Raw genomic sequence first — 20,105 nt, forward strand, 5'->3', positions numbered from 1 at the left:
AAATTATCTTCATGGTTTAAAATATTCTTACAAGACAAATTTACAACATTTAAAATTCAATCCTTAACATTAAAGAGATATGTTTAATGTGCTTCCATTCTGGCAGAAGAAGAGGTTTCTCATTTTCTTTGGAATCACATTATTAGACTGACAATATGGAGTTGGGTGCAGAGATTGGAAACAATTAAATTTTTTATTACATATGCTTTTAAACTATCCTCAATATTCACAGCTATATACAGTAAGGTAAGAATATTTCATTTTTCAAGTGGCACAGAGCTAAAATACTTTTAGCTAGCATTGGTCAGATGAGCCTCATGTGCCTAATTGCCACAGCACTGGAATGCACTCACCTTGAGATTCTTCCAGGATGAACATCAAAGCTCTTTTTGGTCTCAGATAAATTTGTATCCTTAACTGATTATTACTGTATGCTCTTGAACTTGGAAACTGCTGAAATCTCAAGGCAACAGACTTGATAAAGCATATATTTGTTTCTTTAACTTTGGCCAGGCTGGAAATGAAACCTTTCCACTGTGCCACTACCTTAGGGGTTTTTTTGGAGTTTTTTTTGTTTGTTTGTTTGGTTGGTTGGTTTTTTTGTTTTGTTTTGATTTTTTTTTTTAATTGATTTCTAACAGAGAAATACATAAAATTGGGGAAAATGATAAAAAGTATTTTGGTCCTGGACACAGGAGAGAAAAATGAAGTGAGGCGCAATGGGGAGAAAGGTTATGAGCAATTGGTAGGAGCCAGTGATTGATATTCTTCTTCACATAAATTCTATGCAACAGATTCAGAATAGTGGAACTCCTTTTTCAAATTCACCCAAAGGTAATGCCAGAAGATATTCTTGCATGGTATTTGAATATTCAAGTATAAAACTCATGAAGCCCTCCAATAAACCTGTTTTTTCAAGACAGATTTGTGTTATCCTGGTAACTTTATCAATAAAACTCAGCAATTTAGAGAAAATGAAGTCACAGTTTCAGTCTATCAGCATAGAAACTAGCCATTTAATGTACTGTCAGACTGAAAAACACTGCATTACTTCAAAATGCAAGGTATTTTTTCCAGAGAGTTAACATTCTTGACTTTGCATTTTTGTGTCTTAAGACCTCCTAATTTAAGGTCAATCCAAGAAAGACATATCTCTTTAAAAGTGTAAAATTATGCTTTATTGAAAGAAAATTAACTTCAGTTTAACACTGATGAAACACAAACCAAAAGGTTATAACAGTTCTTTATTTAAGGAAAATTTACTATGGTCTTACATTAATGAAACTCAAAGCAGCTGTCTGTATTACCAATCTGTTTTGTAGAATTATGCTGTCTCTTACTTCTCAGGCTTTCTGTTTTCTAATATGTTTTTCAAATGATTTTGGAGCACTCTTAAGAGCTGGTCAATATGTGGGAAATATTCATAATTTTAGGCACTCTACAACAGATGAAAAAGGTCTCCTAACAAATTTGGCCACTCACCTGGAGCATAGGATAAGCAGCAGGATATTCTCATTGTCATGCTCTCCTACAGAAGGCAGACAAAGCAATCAAATTAGGTAAATGTGCATGTTCAGAAGTCTAAAGTTAGGTTAGGCACATAGACATAAATTCCAGGGCTATATTTATGTTGTAGTCACAAGAGTAGGGGTTACTTGCATTTTTCAATCAAATGGACAAATGATGTCCCTAACAGTCTTTTTGTAACTCACATCTCATTTTAATTCTTCTAACACAGAACTTGGTGTTGTGTCGTGGTAATTAGTGACGCAAACTATGCATATGTATGGGATTTTTTTTTACTTTAAAAAAAAGTCATGAGTCTTTTAAAAGTTAAAAGTGTTAACTATTAAAAAGAAATGATCAGAGAAACCATCCAAACAACCATGTCTTAAAGTAAAATAAGTTAATATTAAAGCTTGTGTCCAATTTGTAATACCACGTTTAAACTAATTATAATTTTCTTAATTGTAAGTCAAAGAGGTTCTGAATAGTTACAGTTTTCATGTGTTTTTAACCTATAGTATTTTGAATGATATTTATCTTCATAGCAATATCATGTTTGTAGATTTTTTTTATTCTTTGTTTGACATTCCATAGCCATGTCATTTCCTGATTTCAGTGTCACAGAAGTATTTCATTTTTTTAAATAGTGAGAACTCCTGCATCTCCAGCAATTCTTGTCATGACTGTGCTTTGATTTGTGTCTTCTTTACTATATTATTATTTTATCTATCAAATGAAATTAGACTATTTTTTTTTTAGTTCTCTTAACAATGAACCCGATAATTTCAGCTGCAAGTCTCATAAGCTTCTACAAGACACTACTGCTAATGAACATCAGCGAAGATATGAGACACTAATTCTTGTAGGGGCTACAGAAATAATTTAAAGATGCTTTATAAAATTGTGTTCTTTCAGACTCATGATTTACTTTGCCAAGAAGCATATACAACTTTCAGAAATGTAAGAAATGTGGAAATGTACAGAACTAAATTAGAAGTAAAATACATATCCCTCATAAAAACCCTAATATGCAATATTTAATGCTTGTTAAACACCACAAAATGTAAATTTTTTTTAACTTTTAGAGTTATGAATTCCATATATTTTAATATTTTATCTTCCGCACCACAGAACTTTTTTCTATCAACCAGCCTACAGTTGTGATGATTACGTGCTGCTTCATACTTTGGCTTTTTTCCAGACAGCATGAGTCCTGTGGGATGCATCAAAGAAAACCATTAGTGCACTCATTGGTGTAAAACTTGCATGATGCCATAAATCTTTTAGTAAGTGGATTTGAAAGATGTTTTTTTTTGTGAAGGTTATGTGTGTAAAGTAAGATACATTACATGAGCTTTCGATGTGAACCTTCAACATTACACTTTCTGACATTTAATAAAATAGTGATTGCAAAGAGCTGCATCCTCAGAGGCCTTGTTATTCCAGTCTCCATTCCTCCATTCCTGTGTAAAGGAAGTTGCCTTGGACTTTCTTCTGTGTTTTAGTTGCAAAAGAATATTTTTTATTTTCCTGAGATATCTAATAAAATGTGATTCTTTAGAAGATTTTGCTTTTTATCCTTGCAGGTTGTAATAAGGATGCATTTAATACCCATATACAAACAAGGATTCAACTTAGAGAAAATTGCCTATAAATGCACAGACATTTCAAAATAGAATAAAATTTATGTAGCTAATTTATAGTGTAGGGATTTTATTGTTCTGCTCCTGTCAGTCTACACAGTTTTCATCAGTTATGAAAATCTCATCTGGATTTTTGAAGAATAAAAGAGTATGTTCTTATATCTACTGCAGACTCGCTCATTTTGCAACTGAAACAAATGATGCCAGGATAAAATGAATGTCAGTTCTTTTTAATTAACAACATGATTTATAACTCCAGAGATAAAACTGTGGATAAAGGCTTTATAATTGTCAGCTCAGGGGAATTGAACTGCAAGGTTAATGTAATGTCCACTGGAAGTTAGTGGATATTGGTAACTCTCCACAATTTTCAGAGCATCCACCTCATAGCTCAGGTCTTGCTTTCATTCCTCTCTTTCCTCCTCTGCAAAGCAAAACTAGGAAAGCAAGGTGGTTTTCTAGGTGGATATATTAGGCACCCGATTCAGCTCTAGTTTACATTACATTGGATCGAGATATGTTTCTGAAGCAGGTCTCCCAATCACTTCTATATACTGAGTCCTCACTGACTTCCCCATGTGGTTTCAGAGCAGTAAAAATTCCTGTTGAAGAAAACTAGAGGGAGCTGAACTTCCAAAACACAGTTATGGTGCTCCATCTGCTGATGGGCATTCAGTCCACTGCCCCCAGCTCAGACTGTTTCCTGTGAAATCCCTGAAAACCACATCTTGTGGACATCTGGGGCTGAGAGTCAGCTGTTTTATTCAGCAGATCTGTTCCTATTCTGTTAGCTGCTAACATTACCTTGCTCTCAAGGGATCAGAGGATGTCACTAATTTCAAGCTGCACTTCCACTGCCAGGGCATGAGCTACATCCTGTGAACGCACCTGTGGGCTTACTAAGCTGGTATAACTTATTTTACTGGCTATAAAAAAAGGAGCTGGCAAGTTGGCTTAGACTATTCACCTACTGGTGCCTAGAGCTGGGTGAGATAGAAACAGACCAGAACATGAAACAAATTTTAACTTTACTACTTTATTGCTCAATAAAATATTTGTTTAAACCATGTTCTGAGCTGGTGCTGTCTCCAGCAGCTGATGCAGGTCTCCAGCACATCCAAAATAACATTTTGCTTCTGCAGGCAGAGTCATGTGGGAAGATGCCTGTACATTCTTGCAGCAAATGTTAAAATTAAGGGAGAAGAATGCTTCTTGTAAAGTATTAATTAAAAATTGTATCAGTTACAGTTTGACAACACCATCTGCAAATTTCAATTATACAAATATTTTTCCATCTTTCTTCACAAACTCACTTCCTGGAGGGCACTGATCCTTTTAGACACCAATAAACTGTAACACATACTATATAGATATAATTACTTAATTAAAGGTTACAAGGTTATTAGGTTTGCAGATCATTGTGAATATTTACCTTCAAGCATGTTTGCTAGTTGCAGACAATTATTAGGTACAGGGAGATGAAACAAATTAATAAATAAAAGGACATCCTAGAAAGAAAAAAATCAGTAACATTTCTGAGGGCCAGTTGAAGAGATTATTTTAAGAGAATTAGCACTGTCAGCATATATAAACTAGCATTTCAGTGTTAAACTGTTTAAAGTTTTAACTTCAGAGATCAGAAGAAAAACCAACCCAACCAAACAAAACAAAACAAGAAATATAAGTGATTTACAGGAAATATAACTGTGATCAGTTTAAAGATCTGATCTTTATCATTATTACCATCATTTATGAGTTAATAAAAAATGTCTTCCAATATTTAAAAATCCTGTTATATGATGGTGTCAGTAGAAATCATCCTGGAACAATATATCAAAACACTGCCAGCTTTTATTTCTAAAAATACATTGTAATAATGATCAAAAGAATAAGCACTGTTAATTGGTCAGAAGACAATTATTTTCTGTTTTGAAAATACAAATAGACTCTTCGATTTTACTATCAACCATTGCTCAAGTTGATTCCAGTTAAATATTTTATCATACCTTTAGTAATATAAAAAATATTCATAGATTTCAGGGTGTTGTGATCAAGATGAGGCAATTCATTTAGAAAAATCATCAGGTTCCTGAATGACTGCTGCTGGAGAATATTCCAAATCATAAATTATAAACCCCACACTTCTGAGCTGCAGCTTTTAGTTTAAATAATGCAGCTGTGTTTAACAAAATTGATAGTAGTCAAAGAAACAATGATATGTTAACATTTCTTTTTCAGGAATGAAGACACTGTTCCTTGATTTCTTGACCAGCTTTGATATTTATTTTGAGATTCTCACTGAAAATTGTTAAATATTATACTAGTAGGTATAGTTTCATTTTAATCGCATTCATTTCACTGACTTATCAAGATGTAATTAAAAATCTTTCCACGTTTGCTTTGTAGAGGAACAAGACAATGATGACATTTTCTAATTGTTTCTTTTATGCTTGTTTTAGCTGGGAAATGTGTTTTCCCTGTCTTGTCTGTTCAGACTGACATTTTATCTTCTAACTAAATATTTGTTTTTAATACTTGCAGGATCACTTCAACTAAAAAAAAAGAACTTTCTTTTGTTTCTTTTGCCTTCTATTATATAACAATGTTATCTGAGGGGTTTTTGCTGATTTTTTCCATACCGTAAAAAAAAAAAAAAATCTTTAATGATTTTCACTTCCAGTTGAGTCCTGTTCTTGTGGTAACTGCTACATGAAAATTCTTTACCTGAATGTTGTTGTTTAAAAATAGCTTTCTTCCTTTGCCAATATTTTCAAAAATATTTTATCATACTTAATAAATGTGTTAACCAGCAAATAGTCAAAGCTGCTCCTGTAGCTATTCTACTTATTAATTAAAAACTTATCTACCAAATCAACAAATTTACAGATATACAAACTACTCATTCAGATTTCTCAATTTTATTTCAGCACAGATTATGCATTCACAAACAAAATAATATGCAGAAAAAATATTATCTTCGGATAGATTGACTTGATAGAAAAATATCAAGGACTGTGCTCTTACTCATACAATTTAATTTTAGGTGGTCCTGCAAGTAGCAGGGAGGTGGACTCAGTGCTATGGATCTATTACAACTTAATTCTATGAATTTTTGATTATGTAATAATAAAAAGACAATTACTTACTATCTCTTCATGTAATTACATCTGATATAATACCTTCCAGAATGAGAAGTTGTTCATTGTATGGGAGCTACAAATTACTCCTGTAGGACAGAGAGACAGAGAAAGGAAGGAAGAAAGAAAGGAAGAAAGAAAAATTTTGATTTTGTGGGAAAGATGTTTTTAATTCAGCAGCTCAAGCAATGGAGACTTCTAAATAGGCTCTGAAGAAAAAAAAAATTCTAAATTTACCTCTCTTTTTTCTGTATTCTCTTTACTTCTCAGTGATTTCTTGGAATTCTTTTCAGCTGAATATTTACAGACCATGAATGCGCATCTAGATATATAAAGATATTCATATATGAGTCATACAAAAAGAGAACTGAACTGAAATCTAAAATGGCAAAATAAGAAAATTGCAAAGTAAAACAGTGACAAGTAAATAATTGTCAGTATTACAAATTCCTTTGCAATTTTAATCTTATGAAATTATTTTAATTTGGTGAAGGGCTTTTGTAAACCCAAGATGTCTTTTAGGAAATGAATACATTTATATATCCATGTGCAAAAAATGCATAAGGATAGGGAAAAAAAAATCTTTTGCCATCTTTCTCACTGTCTCATCTTTCATCAAAGTTTTGCTCATACTACCGACAAAACTAGACTGGAATTCTCTGAGCATGTTCATTTCATTAATCAAATCTGAGTAATCATCTAAATAATGCAACACTTTGTCTCTTTTTTTGATCAGTGTTGAATAAGGTCAGAACATAAGTTCAAAAACTCCAAACTCAACCATGGGTTACTTGAATGGCCAAGCAGTCCAATCAATTTGCTTGCCAATGCAAGAAGCAAAAAATGCAGAGCAATGGTATAGAATTTATCAGTTACTGCATATGCTTATATTTAAGTACTTGGTGTGTATTAAGTATTTATCTTTTCACCTCTACCAATGTACATTAAAAGTGCACCCTTAAAAGTTCATTATTAGAGAATTTAAATAAGAATTTCCAAAAATATTGGCTTATCTTTAATAGGTGTCTACGGAGAGATAAACTGAAACTGGCCAGATTATTATGATATGTTGCAATATAACATGGCAACCACTTATTCCCATACTGATCATTACTTTTTTGCCCTATACCTAGGAAGGAGACCTTTTCCATCACTGGAACTTAATCCTACCCCATATGATCCAAAGTCCCCCTCTTTAGATATTAGGGATGTGATGGCAGATGAAGTTCTTTACCTAAACGAAGTCAAACTGAGGTTCTGAACACAGAGCTACTTTTTACCCAATTGACTGGTATAGATTTCTCTGTTTACATGGGACCCTGTATTTCTGTACCAGAATATGCATTACACTGTGGGTGATAAGCATGTATGTGGAAGGGGAGAGGGAGGCAGAGGAATGAAGATATATGACTTGCATAAATTGCTCCAACAAATTTTATCTCCTAAAACCTTAACACAGATATCTCCTAAAACCTTAGCACAGATCTTTGCATTTTTTCTTATTAAGATGAAATGCATAACCACCTTTTCCTTTGCTTTTCTTTATACCAAACCATCTGTTCAAAGTATCTTTTCTGGTAGTATTAGGTTGCTTTACACTGCAGCCTTTGAACCCCATTCTGGGATGTATATCTCTTCCATGTCCTGTAAAGCATGCCTAGGGTCCTGATTCTTCTAGCAATTCTGTAAAGGTGTAGTAATTTTGTAGGGTAGAGTTTTTTAGAGGGAACAATTATTTGGGACAAAGAAACATGTCCAGGTTTCTTTTATTTGACATGGTATCTTTCCTCAATCACCCTGTATACTGCTTTTTAATTGTTTAAGATGCTAAGCATAGACTTGTATACATTTGCATTATATAAGCCTATTTTTCTTCTTTCCTGACCTTCTTTGAAAAGTTATCCCTTGCAGTATATTTGTCAGTGTCTTCTCTGACTTACTTGTCTGGCAATCTGTCCCTTGGCATCCTTATAACATCTGTCATGAATGTCTATCTGCACCATTCTCCAAGTCTTTCATTTGTTGCCTTGTCTGTTCACAGTAATTGCCACATTCATCATAGGAACTTCTTTTGAAGTAGAAACAATTTCATTCTCTGATGTAGCATTTAATGTCTTCTTTGTAGTTCTTTGTGTTTTATTTCTTTTCTGTATTGTGAAATCTCTGCACTCAGCAAACAAGTACACAAGCAGTGCCAAAATCAAATTTTTACCACTTTCTTCATATGCTGAGTTACTTGTTATTACATAAATACTCTTATCACAATTTGCACATGTACAAGAGGCATTGCCTTGAACCTCTTTCAAAATATCTTGAACTGGAAATTGAAGCAGCAATTAACTGCAATGAAAAATATAGGTTGGTACTGTACAGAAGTATAATAGAAAGAGCAAAAGGTGCGTTCATTCAAAAATACAAATCATTTCAGTTCCCTTCTCATCCTGAGCATTATAGATGCCATTGTCCCTCTCTGTAAGAGAACAATGGGGAATAATATGCTGAGGGCAGAGATAAAATTCTGGAATCACATGATTTAAAAAGAATATTTGCCAAATACTGAGCAACAAAATCGACTTTTTCCAATATTTCTTAGAAGAGCAAACATATTTTTCTAAAATGTGTAACCTTTGTTTACAGCATCCTCTCAGGGACACTTAACTGCCTGGTAGATAAGGCTGTTACACTGTTCTGCCTTGAGATATCTGCTTTAGTAACAGATCCAAGAACCATGAGAAATATAAACATTTAAAAGAATGAGCTTGTTCCAGTCTGATTCCTTCATAGCTTTCCTAGTACATCTGACATTGACAGTTGTACAGGTGGATGAAACTAGTAGGTACAGAAGAGACCTAGGAATATATCGCCTTTTAAAAAGCTAAATCTTTACTGTTAGCATCATGTCATGTTAGGCTGTGATTATGTATTGACATGACACCAAAATATAATGTTATAGCATTATCTCTAATAATTCTGTTGTAGAAGTGGCCACATAACACTTAAGTAGTGTCAGGATTTGTCAAGTGTCAACTGTTTTTGGGATTTTTTACCCTATTTTTGAATACTTTTTGTGTATTATTATACAAAGTTTCTTTTTTCTTTCTGTTTCATGTTGAATTTATATGGATTGAAAAATAAGAATAAAATACAGAGACTAAACTGTATTAGTTAATCTTAAATTTGTCTTTAAACATGTAACTTATGGCATTTATTATTTATCCAGATTTTAATAAGTAGCAATCTTTTGAATGTGAATAACTTTAATAATACTGAAACTACAAGTCTGAATAAGAGTTCACTAACATGTGCAAAGGCTTTCCACATAACACAAATGTAACACTGAGAAACTTCCTGCACTGAAATATGCACTTTTCATGTACTTCATAATTCTTACCCTTAGGATTACAGACTATAATTTTTATAGGAACAAAATTTTTACTTTAAATTTTATCTTTCTATCTAAAAAAAACCCACAGAAATTTGCTCACTATCAAATGTATTTACATTCTCAGTAGTACACACAGGTTCACTTACACATTATACACATTTACTTCCTTTCTAGAAATCTGAACTAGGATCAGAAACAATCTGTGAGCAAGTTATTCAGACAGTAACTCATTCAAATATTGTAACTAAAGAGTTGGAGATGGAAAGATGTTCACTGCAGACCAAATTCAGTTTTCTGTTTTCTTCTCAGTTTTTATTATTGCTAACCAGTTCCCAAAGTGCTGTGGCATTGCACTAATAATATTCCAGGATTTGTTTAGCACTTCGACATTCCTCATCCTTAGACCTCTTAGACTAAAATGTACACATTTTACCTATGTCTTTACCTAACTGAATTCTTCTGTAATGTCCATCTGAGTAGTCTATTTTACCTCAGTGATAGTTCTGGACACAGAAAATCACAGTTTTTAAACAGACATGGCTACAAACAAACCATATTGCCTTGACTGCATCAAGTTTTCATGTAGCTTTAGAAGGTTTAGCTGCAGAGCCCACCTTTTCATGTCACAGTATAATTCAGGGGGTGAGGTACCACTCTATATGCCATTTTCTTACTCTTTCAATTACAGGGTAAAGCAATAACAAATGTACACTAACTCTTTGAGCTGTGGCCATTTGCCTGAGACCACCAATTCGTTTTACAAAGTCTGCTGAACAGCAATCAGATAATAATGACTTTTTGGTAAGTAGTTAATGATGCAGGGGTTTAGAGGACCCACACCTGATTAAGTGTGCAGGGTGAATGGTGTGCAGTTAATGTAATGTAAAGATAGAGTAAGTAGAACAAGAATGAATAGCTCAGTTGCCACATTCTCTGTACATTGATTGGGAAAGGCAACTGGCATGTAGAGGCCCTCCTTATAAAAAACAGTTAAACCTCCATATTATGGTTTATGTAGGATGAACTAGACCCTTTATTAATTTGATGTACTGGGGTAGGAACCAGCTAGGAAGTGAGTTATTCAAATAAATCCTGTCACAAGGTAACACGAATGAAATTAAATATTTTTAATATTTATATATAATGCTAAGATTAGGGTTGCATGTGGCTGATATCACGAGTGATTAATTTTTCAATCAATGAATTTTTTCAACCTGTTTTTGTGATTTATGATATGCTTTAAATTATCATGTTAGACTGTGTGAAACAAGGAGGCTGACTACACAGCAGTATTGCTCAAGTCCTTCTGAAATCTGATGCATTATAGTTAAAGAGGAATATATGAGCATCAATTGATACAAAGTTATTTTCTAGAATTTGTTCATCTTAAGATCTTCATTGCTTATCAATGCAAATAATAATAGATATTTTTAATCAATTATTTTACTATCACATAGGTAAATCTGTCAGCTGTAATGTCCAGGAATAACTAGTATAAATTATCATTAGCTGTATTCTTCTTCTGGTGAAGATTCCCACAATAATGACTACTTATCTTTTTATTACTCAGCAACAATATATATATGCAAATATAATGCTAAGGGTCTACAGTAGAATGCATATAATGCTAACCTTTGAGGATTTCTTTTCTATTCTAATCCAAGTTACGCTTCCACTCTTACATTCATTTTTGCCTTTTAAAAATGGGATAGCTGTTCTCTAGTCCAGTTCCCAAAGATTGTCTCATTTTTAAAATGCATATATCAATCGCCTGGGGTAGTTTCTTTCTTCCCTGCTATTGCCCAGGTTTCTGGGACAAGACTGTCATTTCTACTTAACCAGTCCAGTCAGAAATCTGAAAGGAAGGTGGCTATGACAAACATTCTTTCTGGAAAAAAGGATCTCCTTTAAGGGTGGCAAATCTTCTAACTGTTTCAAAATATAATGGAAGAAGTACAGAGACAAAACATTCAAAACTGATTTTGAAAGGACATATAATTTTTACTAAAAGGAAAAAAAAACCCCAAGAACACAACTACAAACAGTAAATAAACAAAAACTCCATTATTAAATGAAATGAAACAAAGTCTTCCATTTCAGTAACTAAGAAAGCAATGAGAAGAAAACACTAACCCTATTCTCAGAAGAGTTTAAACACTCAACATAAATTAAACCTATCTAACTCTTAGAGGAACTGCTGAGTTCTACTAAGAATTGTTGTTTTAACCTTTCTTTTTCTGATTGCTCTGCCCTTGTGTGTGGTTAAACATTTGCTTCAAAGAAGCTGGTCTGAGTCACTGCAGCTTTCAAGTGATCACAGATTGCAAAGGAAAGAAGGCCTGTAACACTAGAGGCTGGGGCTCTGGTGTGTAGTGAAGTGGGGAACAAGAGGTGCTGCAGTCCCACTTAAAAAAGGAAGAGATTTCAGTCTGAGAAAAATACAAACATATGGCATTTGAAAGAAGCAGCCAAAAGAGTTCAGGATCCAATTCATTTTTGATTGCAAATAAACCTTTAATATCACTTCATATGTAGCAACATATATTAACTTGGTCATGCACTTCAAGACTATGAAAACCTCCCACACATTCAAAGTCTTTTGATGGTGACAGGAAAGGATCACACAATTTTAATCACAACCAGGTTTAGCAGTAAAATACTTGAAATTATTGAATGTATGATCACATCCTTCTACCAGCTCAGGTATTTTTCCCTCTATTTTTTAGCTATTAAAATTATTCAATTATTAATGCATGCCAACAAATACTACCTCACTGAATTTTGTTTAAAGAGAAATTGTTCAAATGATTAGTGGGTCATCACAGGGGTCTTGTTTTAAAGTAGCATGTGCTTTTCTTTACAGAAGATGTAGTATGGATAAACATTATTAAAAACAAACAACCAAAACCCACCTTCTTCTTATGCAAGAAAATATAAATGCATGAAAAGATTCTATATTTTCACAATGAACAAATAGAGACCTGGGGATTGAGTCCTTTCCCTCTGTATGGAATCACTAAGCAAATCCATACTTTGCCCTATTGAAAAGCACAACAAAATAAAATTCAATTTTTTTATGCTCTTGAGAGTAGCAAAGAAACCTGACATCCAGAAAGATAAAGAAACACAGCAGCATTTTACCAAGCCTGCAGAAAGCTGAACAGATGTCACTACAGCCAGCAGCAGAACCAATCAAGGAGTCAAAGGGAGGAATATACCAAGGGAACAGACCTAAGCCCTAATGCCAATACTAGAAGAATTCATCTCTTAACATCTGGTTGTACCAAGCATTCCCCATATGTGTGTGTATGTATTGGCTTTGGGCCTAGTACACATAGAGAAAAAATAAAAGAACTAGAATACTCTCAACACTGCCAGGAATAGGCAAAAAATCTGCCAAGTCTGTGCTGAAATTCTGTGAATCTGACAGTTGTTTTTCTATTTGTAAATGCATATCTCCCTGTAGTAGTTTTGTAAGTGTATAATTTAGACTGTGAAATAGGTTCCAACCTGTTTAAAAAAAAATTACCTAAACATCTTTCTGAAATTGACCCAGTCTGTTAGTCTACCCTGCCCCCCCCCAAACCCCAAATCACAAAAATACAACAACAAAACCAGTCAAAATCATACAAACAAAAAAACCAACAAAACCCCCACAAAACCCCAAACCAACATACCTCACTCCCAAAAAATCCAACAAAAACACAACAACAACAAAACATTAACCAAGGTAACCTTAGAGAGATGGAGCTTACTGGATATTTTGCTCATCGTAATTGTGATTGACACACCAAAAAATTGCACCCCCTCTTACCGTTAATACAAATTAAAAATCTTTAAAGAAACTGAAGAAATTTAATAGAAATTACACTACATAAAAAAAGCAACAGGGACCTAGATACTGCAGAATATGAAACTAACAATTCCATCTTTACTTTCTAAGTTTTTACTTAAATATTTTGTTGCATAACAGTCTAAAGAAAAAGAAAAAAAATATCCCCACAAAAAACCAAAAAGCCTTGCATATGTAACGACAAATTAAGCAAATGCCTGTTTTGTTACTGGAAAACCTACTAAACACCTAGAATCACATAATTTGGAACATAGGAACTGACAATAGATAAAAAAATTTTCCAGGTCATGAAAAAGTGCCAGCTTGGAGCCCTCATTTAGACATGGTTATCAAGGCAGGTTGTTTTGTTGTTGTTGTTTTTGTTGTTGTTTTGTTTTAAAATACATACTGATATTTTTGTCCTAAATAACAGATGGTTTTGACAAGCAATCTGAGAAGAGGCCACCAGAATGGGCTTGCAGAAAAGACTGCAGAGGAAGTCTTTAAGGACAGATTCTAGACAGATGAAAACTAAAACACTCTCTATTATGAAATAGATAATTTGACAAACTTTGCTGTACAATGGTCATCCAAGAAGCCTCACTTAACCAGCGACCAAACAGCCTCAAAACTGTTGGCTGAAGTCATATTGGATATCACTTATGGATAACAAAGGATGAAGCTTTCAAAGACTTGTCAAGGAACAGATTCTAATGGTAAGTCTACAGCTAAAATGAACAAGGATTTTACAGGCAAAACTGTCAGTGTTAAGGCTCAGAAATCTGGTTTTCCATAGGCATTCTTTCATTCAAAATCTTACTATGGTAAAAAGGGACAATATTCTGTGTATGACAAGAGAAATTTATTACTTGACTAGCTAATGTTTTTAACCATCTAACAGTCCACATCTAATTAAGAAAAAACTCTCACTAGTAAAAGTAAAAATAATAATAGAGTTAAAATTGCCTCTATTTTGTGGTGCAATGCTCACTCTTGATGTTCCCCTGGGTCACAGGCTTGATGGATAGTTTTTTTCAAGGCTTATAGCGAATGAGTTGTATCTCACAACTCCATGAGTGACTTCATAGCTGGGAGCAAGGTTCCTTAATTCACAGACCTGGGGGCCACTCTACAGGGCTTTTTATCTTTCCTTTTTCACACCATATCCCATTTAAAGCTGGAAAATTGCATGAAGCTTAATGCAAAGTGTGTGGGTTACTCTCTGACAGCTGATTTTAAGTCCTTGGCACTCTCAGGGCTCCATCTACATAGGGGCAGGGATCAGTTGGTTGAGCTTTAGGACTGTTGCAACAAGATACAGCTGGTCCAGGCCAAGGCAAGCCTTGCCCTGTTAACTACTGAAGTGTGTGAGACCTTGGAGTCCTCAGTGGTGAGTTCAAGCTCTGCAATGCAAAGGATTACAAGGGACAGGGAGAGTCAGGTGGGGAGTGTTGGTAACTGGGAGATTTACTTCAATGTGCATTCCTGGTTTGAACTAAAATGCTGATGCAGAGGCATTATAAGTGGGCTGAGAGTTTGTGTGATTTGAAAAGTGGTTTTGGCACTCAGAGTTCAGCTGTCTAAATGCTTAGATCACCTCTGAAAAATACTAAAACGTATCTTGGAATTCTTATCGCAAGCCTCTATTTCTTCACCTGCCTGTCAGACTACACCCTGTGCACAGTTTTTAGAATCTTGTCTCAAAGACACTACTTCTCACCGGCAGACCCAATGTATTTGCAATTCTCAAGCTGCAAACCCTGGCTGAACTGCAAAATGCAATTGCTGAGCTGAGCTTTTGTAATTTTCTAATGGCTTTTATGGCTGTAGGCAGATATCTGCTCTCAAGCGTTTCAGAAGCAGAAAAAGAGAATCTAAGGGCCAGAAACATACACATCACCTCTTCCCCTCCTCATAATGAGATGAGAAAGAAAAGATTAAATCTTCAGTTATCTCTTGCATGTGCAGCACAAAAGGAAAAGCTATATGCCTGCTACAATTTCCAGCTCACCCATCCCTGTGGGAACCTTTTGCAACTCTATTCTAGCAGTCAACATAAAGTTATGTGGTTTAGTTTAGAGAATGAAATAATACACACAGCTCAGATTAATATTGTATTTGCTCTAAATATAAATGTGAGGTACAACAGTAATTGCAGTGTTCACTACTGCATTATTTTAAAAAAATTAGTTTAGGCTGCTATATCTCATTCAGCATGTGCCAAACACTGTAATCTGCACCAAAATTATATTAGGCTCCATTAAAAAGACCTTAGGTAAAATGAATTGAAAATCACTCTAAAGCAGCAGACTATCATTGATGCTTTTAGCAATTTTTGAAAAATAACAAATAATTTCAAGAGCAAAAATTAAATTTCCCTTCAATTTTCCATATCAATATTACTCATAACAATATATTCCTTTTAATATGTATATTTTTGTAATTAGGGACAACATTGAATGTGTATTCCTTTATATTTTTTATTTGGTTGGTTGTTTTCCCATCTGACACAGACAAACTCTTAGGACTCTGATTTCAGGACCAACAGTTTTAAAGGCAGTGCATTTCAGCAATCACCTTACTACACTGAACCTGAGAATCACTTTTATTTTTAATTCTGCCACTACATTCTGTGTGTAAGATAATAGAAGTTACTTTTCACTTTTTACCTAACCTGCACTTTTTTCACTCGGTCCATTAACTTCGGAGTCCTTAAGGAAACAGACATTTTTATGTATGTTTAGAAAGCTGCAAGCACAATCCAAAGTCCATGTTCTACCTTGTAGACAAATGTTCAACCTCTTTTAATTCAGTTCACACTATGTGCTGCCTGGTGCTCTTTTATAGTTATCTTCTGATTTTGAGATCCATCACCTCCCTTCAGCCAAATGACACCAAAAGTTATATTCTTCCTGTCAGTCAAGATTTAATATATATTTGCCTTTAAAAATCCTTTGAACCTTACATTCCTTGAAAAAGAAGCTTTTGGCCATCATTGATATCTAACTCTAAGGCTTCTTTCAGGATCTTCATTATCTGACAGTAGCTATTTTTTGCTTATCTAAGTGCATTACAAGTTAAGGAATTATCTATCTTCTAAATAAATTAAAATGTTTTGAAACACTTATGAACAGAAAAAGAAATTCACTTTTATCTCTAATTGAAAAGAAGAGAAAAATTAATATCTATTAATTCAATTTTTGTTCTCTTAGACTGTATTAATTCATAACCCATAAGACTCTCTCTTGGCCAGGGCATCTACGTTTTAATAATTTGCAATTTTGACACTCAAGACATGCAGTGTAAAATTATCAAAATTTCCACTGATAAGTCCCTTAAGTAACAAGTTTCATTATCCACTTTAGCTCTAAGAGATAAAAAAAAAAACCCATATAACTACCACAGAAAAGTTGGACTCTAGGTTTGATTGGTTTCATTTAAGCTGCTGCTCAGACTAAGAAGTAATTTTCCTTATTATCCCTTGCCTTCAAAGAATTGAGAAACGTCAAAGCATGAAATTTAGTCATAAAGCACCCAGTGCTTCTTCTCTATAGAAACAGTTATTTTTCCTTCAAGAATTTCTATTATAATCTCTTTCTTTCTGTATCAAACATTCACTTTTCTAATGGTTTTTCCTTATACCATTTTAATAGCATCAAATCTTAAACTAAGTAAAACTGCATCTGAACAGAGATTACTTAAAAAGGTGTGAAAGAAGAAATTTAGTGTCTCTGGAAAGTGTTAAGGATGGATTTATTGTTATCTTATTTCTAATATCTTAATATCCTTTCTGGGGTCACTTTCTGTCTTTGGCATCTTACAAAATTGGAGCCTAAGACTAAACAAAACAACCAACAGAAAAATCAAGCAAAAAAATTCCCTGATATGGGACATGGGAGGAAAAGGTTTTGAGTGGGAAATGTTAGGAGAAAAAAATACTGCTAAATAAAACTATTTTAATAGCAGAAGAAGTAAGACTCTCACAGAGAGTCTGAATGATAAATAGATGATTCAAAAAAAGTGATGAAACAAAATTGTTTGCATCACTGCCACAATGGCAGAACAAAAGAAAAGAAGTTCACATCTCAGAGAGAAGTATCAGAGACTTACAGGAGAATATTGGCAGAAAATATTTCAAATAATTAAGTTGATGAATACTATTCAACCTGTCTCATTCTGTTTATTATCATTTGTTCACAGTTTGGGAGCAATAGGTATTATAGGCCTATGAATTCTGTAGGAACTTAACTAGGAAACTCTTCAAAGGAATGAGAAAATTATGAAAGCAAACATCCAGCTGCTTTTCAACTAAAATAATAACTTAACAAGGACTCTTAGGGAAATGTAGAGAATCACAAACAAGCAATTTTGGTTTCTCTACTTTGAAGATATTACAACCCAGAATAGAATAAGTGGAGATGGTGGTAAATGTAACTATTAGAGTCAACAAAGCTTGTATAAAGAAATGTTTTGAAAAGAATTAGAGTTTTTGAAGAAATATATACGCATATAAACTAGAGTAATCCACAATGTAAATGTGATTATATTGGAAAATTTTCTGACAGCTCTTCTTGAAAGGAATGGAGAAAACATTCTCTTCAAGAGGGTGTTGTAGGCAAGACACAAAAAATGAAAACCCTGGATCAATAGGCTGGAGTCTGTCTAATCAGCAGAGTCCTTGCTGTGCTTGTGACTGAGAAGTGTAACTTTTGAGGGGTAGGAGTCAATTCTAAGAGGTCATATCTGTTGGAAACTGTCCTGCTACAAATCCTAATCCCAGCAGTGTGGAAGACAAGCAAGAACCCCACAATCATTATTAATAGCCAAAGTGAATAAACATCCAATACTAGTGGACCTGGATAAGGGCTATCTGGATGGTGATTGAGATGGTGATCAAGATGGTGATCTGGATAACAACCAATGACACAGCAGTATTTAGACTGCTTGACTAGTTCACAAGTTTCTTCATGTGCTTGCTTTCTCACTCGCCCACAGCATTACATTTCCCATCCCAAAGGTCCCTCCTGGTCTGGGAAGTCTGAGAACAATGTTTTATCATCCATGACATGCTGCCCGCTTGCCACTTTTCGGCATCACTAGCAAAGATCCCTCCCTGGGAATTCCCTGTGTGTCATTTTCCACACAATTCTCTGATCTCTGGGTCTTTCCTCCATTTTTCAGACCTTTCCTTCAGCCAGGTCAGCCTTCTCTTCAGTGTCCCTTCTTTTCTCCCAAATCCTTTCTTCTTTACAGAAACCAAGTTTGAGTGCCATTTCTTTTCTGTGAGTCATGTCCTCTAGCTTCCCCATTCTAAGTAGTGCATATGCAGAAACACTACATAATCAGACTGATGTTGCTGCTTCTGTTCCATGTGTTTCTTTTTATTAAGTGGAGGATTCGGGACATGACTATGCTGTTTAATTGTTGCAAAATGTGCAACCAACTGGTGTGTACTGATGCTAGCAAGTGGGAGTCTTGTGTTTGAGAGTTCAGATGCTCAGTTCGGGACATTCAATCTTCTACTCACCACTCACCACCCCTGCCCATCCCCAGTTATCTATAGGCTATTACATACACAATCCAATACTCCCTAAAGTGAGTAAAATTGAGCACCTTCTAGTGGTTATTAAAAGGGTCCTAGTAGTCTAGATAAAACTCAATACTAAAATATTAGATGACTAAACCACTGATGGCACTTTGCAATGTTTTTTCACTAAATATGAAAAAATATAAAAATAAAAAATACACCATGTACAGTGTGGGTTGAAAAAATGATTAGAATCCACATTAATAAGCACCCCTTTCAATGATTATATAATTTCCTAATTTGTCACACTTAATTTTGAATATAACTATTTCTTTCTGGTTTTGAGATCGATTTTATGTTTGGATTTTTAATAACAAGATCAAAAGAGTGTGTGACATGCCAGATTCAAATTCTAGGATTTTCTTTGATGTGATGATTCTTGATTGCTACTTAAAGTTGTACAAATATGGTTTCAGTTAGCTTCCAAATGGTTCCACAAACAAAATTATTGATAAAATATTTATTTAAAAAAGAAAATCTAAGTCCATATATTTATTCTATAAATATATCTGTCCTCATATTTTAATAAAATGGTTGGCATCAATTAATTTATTTGTGTAGGAACTGTAAGATATTATGACTGGCAAAAAACTCCTCAAATCTCTTTTTATGCAGTTGCTCTTCCTACATACCTATACAGATTCACATCACAAAAATAGATACTTTTGAAGCAATTCATCTATTGAAAATAATTCCTAGAAATACATTCTTTGTGTTATTTATGCTATGGTTATGTCTCTGCCTTCAAGACTTACAAGTGCTTACTTTTGTACAAACATAAAAGGGATGAATGTCACTATCTCAGTAGGTTTGTAATTGTATAATTTTAACACAAATGACAGGAGAGGGATCTCAGCTAACTGTCTAGATTACCTATGGCATAATTAGTTTCATTTTGATGTATACATTACAAAGTGAAAAAATCCCATCTCAGGGATCCCATCCCAGGAGTTGGATTGCAGACATCTAAATGTAGATATCTATATACATTAATGTTATCGTTTTTAAAAGTGAA

General features: G+C 34.1%; 1 long non-coding RNA gene across 1 annotated transcript; it reads right to left on the minus strand.

Annotated features, from left to right (window-relative positions):
* Positions 1–1,275: 1,275 nt before the first annotated feature.
* LOC136285974 (uncharacterized) lies at positions 1,276–14,625 on the minus strand. The gene is made up of 5 exons (XR_010719631.1): positions 14,470–14,625; positions 6,524–6,608; positions 6,296–6,375; positions 4,582–4,657; positions 1,276–2,719 (listed from the first exon to the last, which is right to left on the minus strand). It is a non-coding gene; the product is annotated as an uncharacterized lncRNA (long non-coding RNA).
* Between the last annotated feature and the right edge of the window lie 5,480 nt (positions 14,626–20,105).

Source organism: Chamaea fasciata, unplaced genomic scaffold (assembly GCF_029207755.1).
Source record: "Chamaea fasciata isolate MVZ Bird 193981 ecotype frontalis unplaced genomic scaffold, bChaFas1.0.hap1 SCAF_2, whole genome shotgun sequence".
In the NCBI taxonomy this organism is placed as follows: domain Eukaryota; kingdom Metazoa; phylum Chordata; class Aves; order Passeriformes; family Sylviidae; genus Chamaea; species Chamaea fasciata.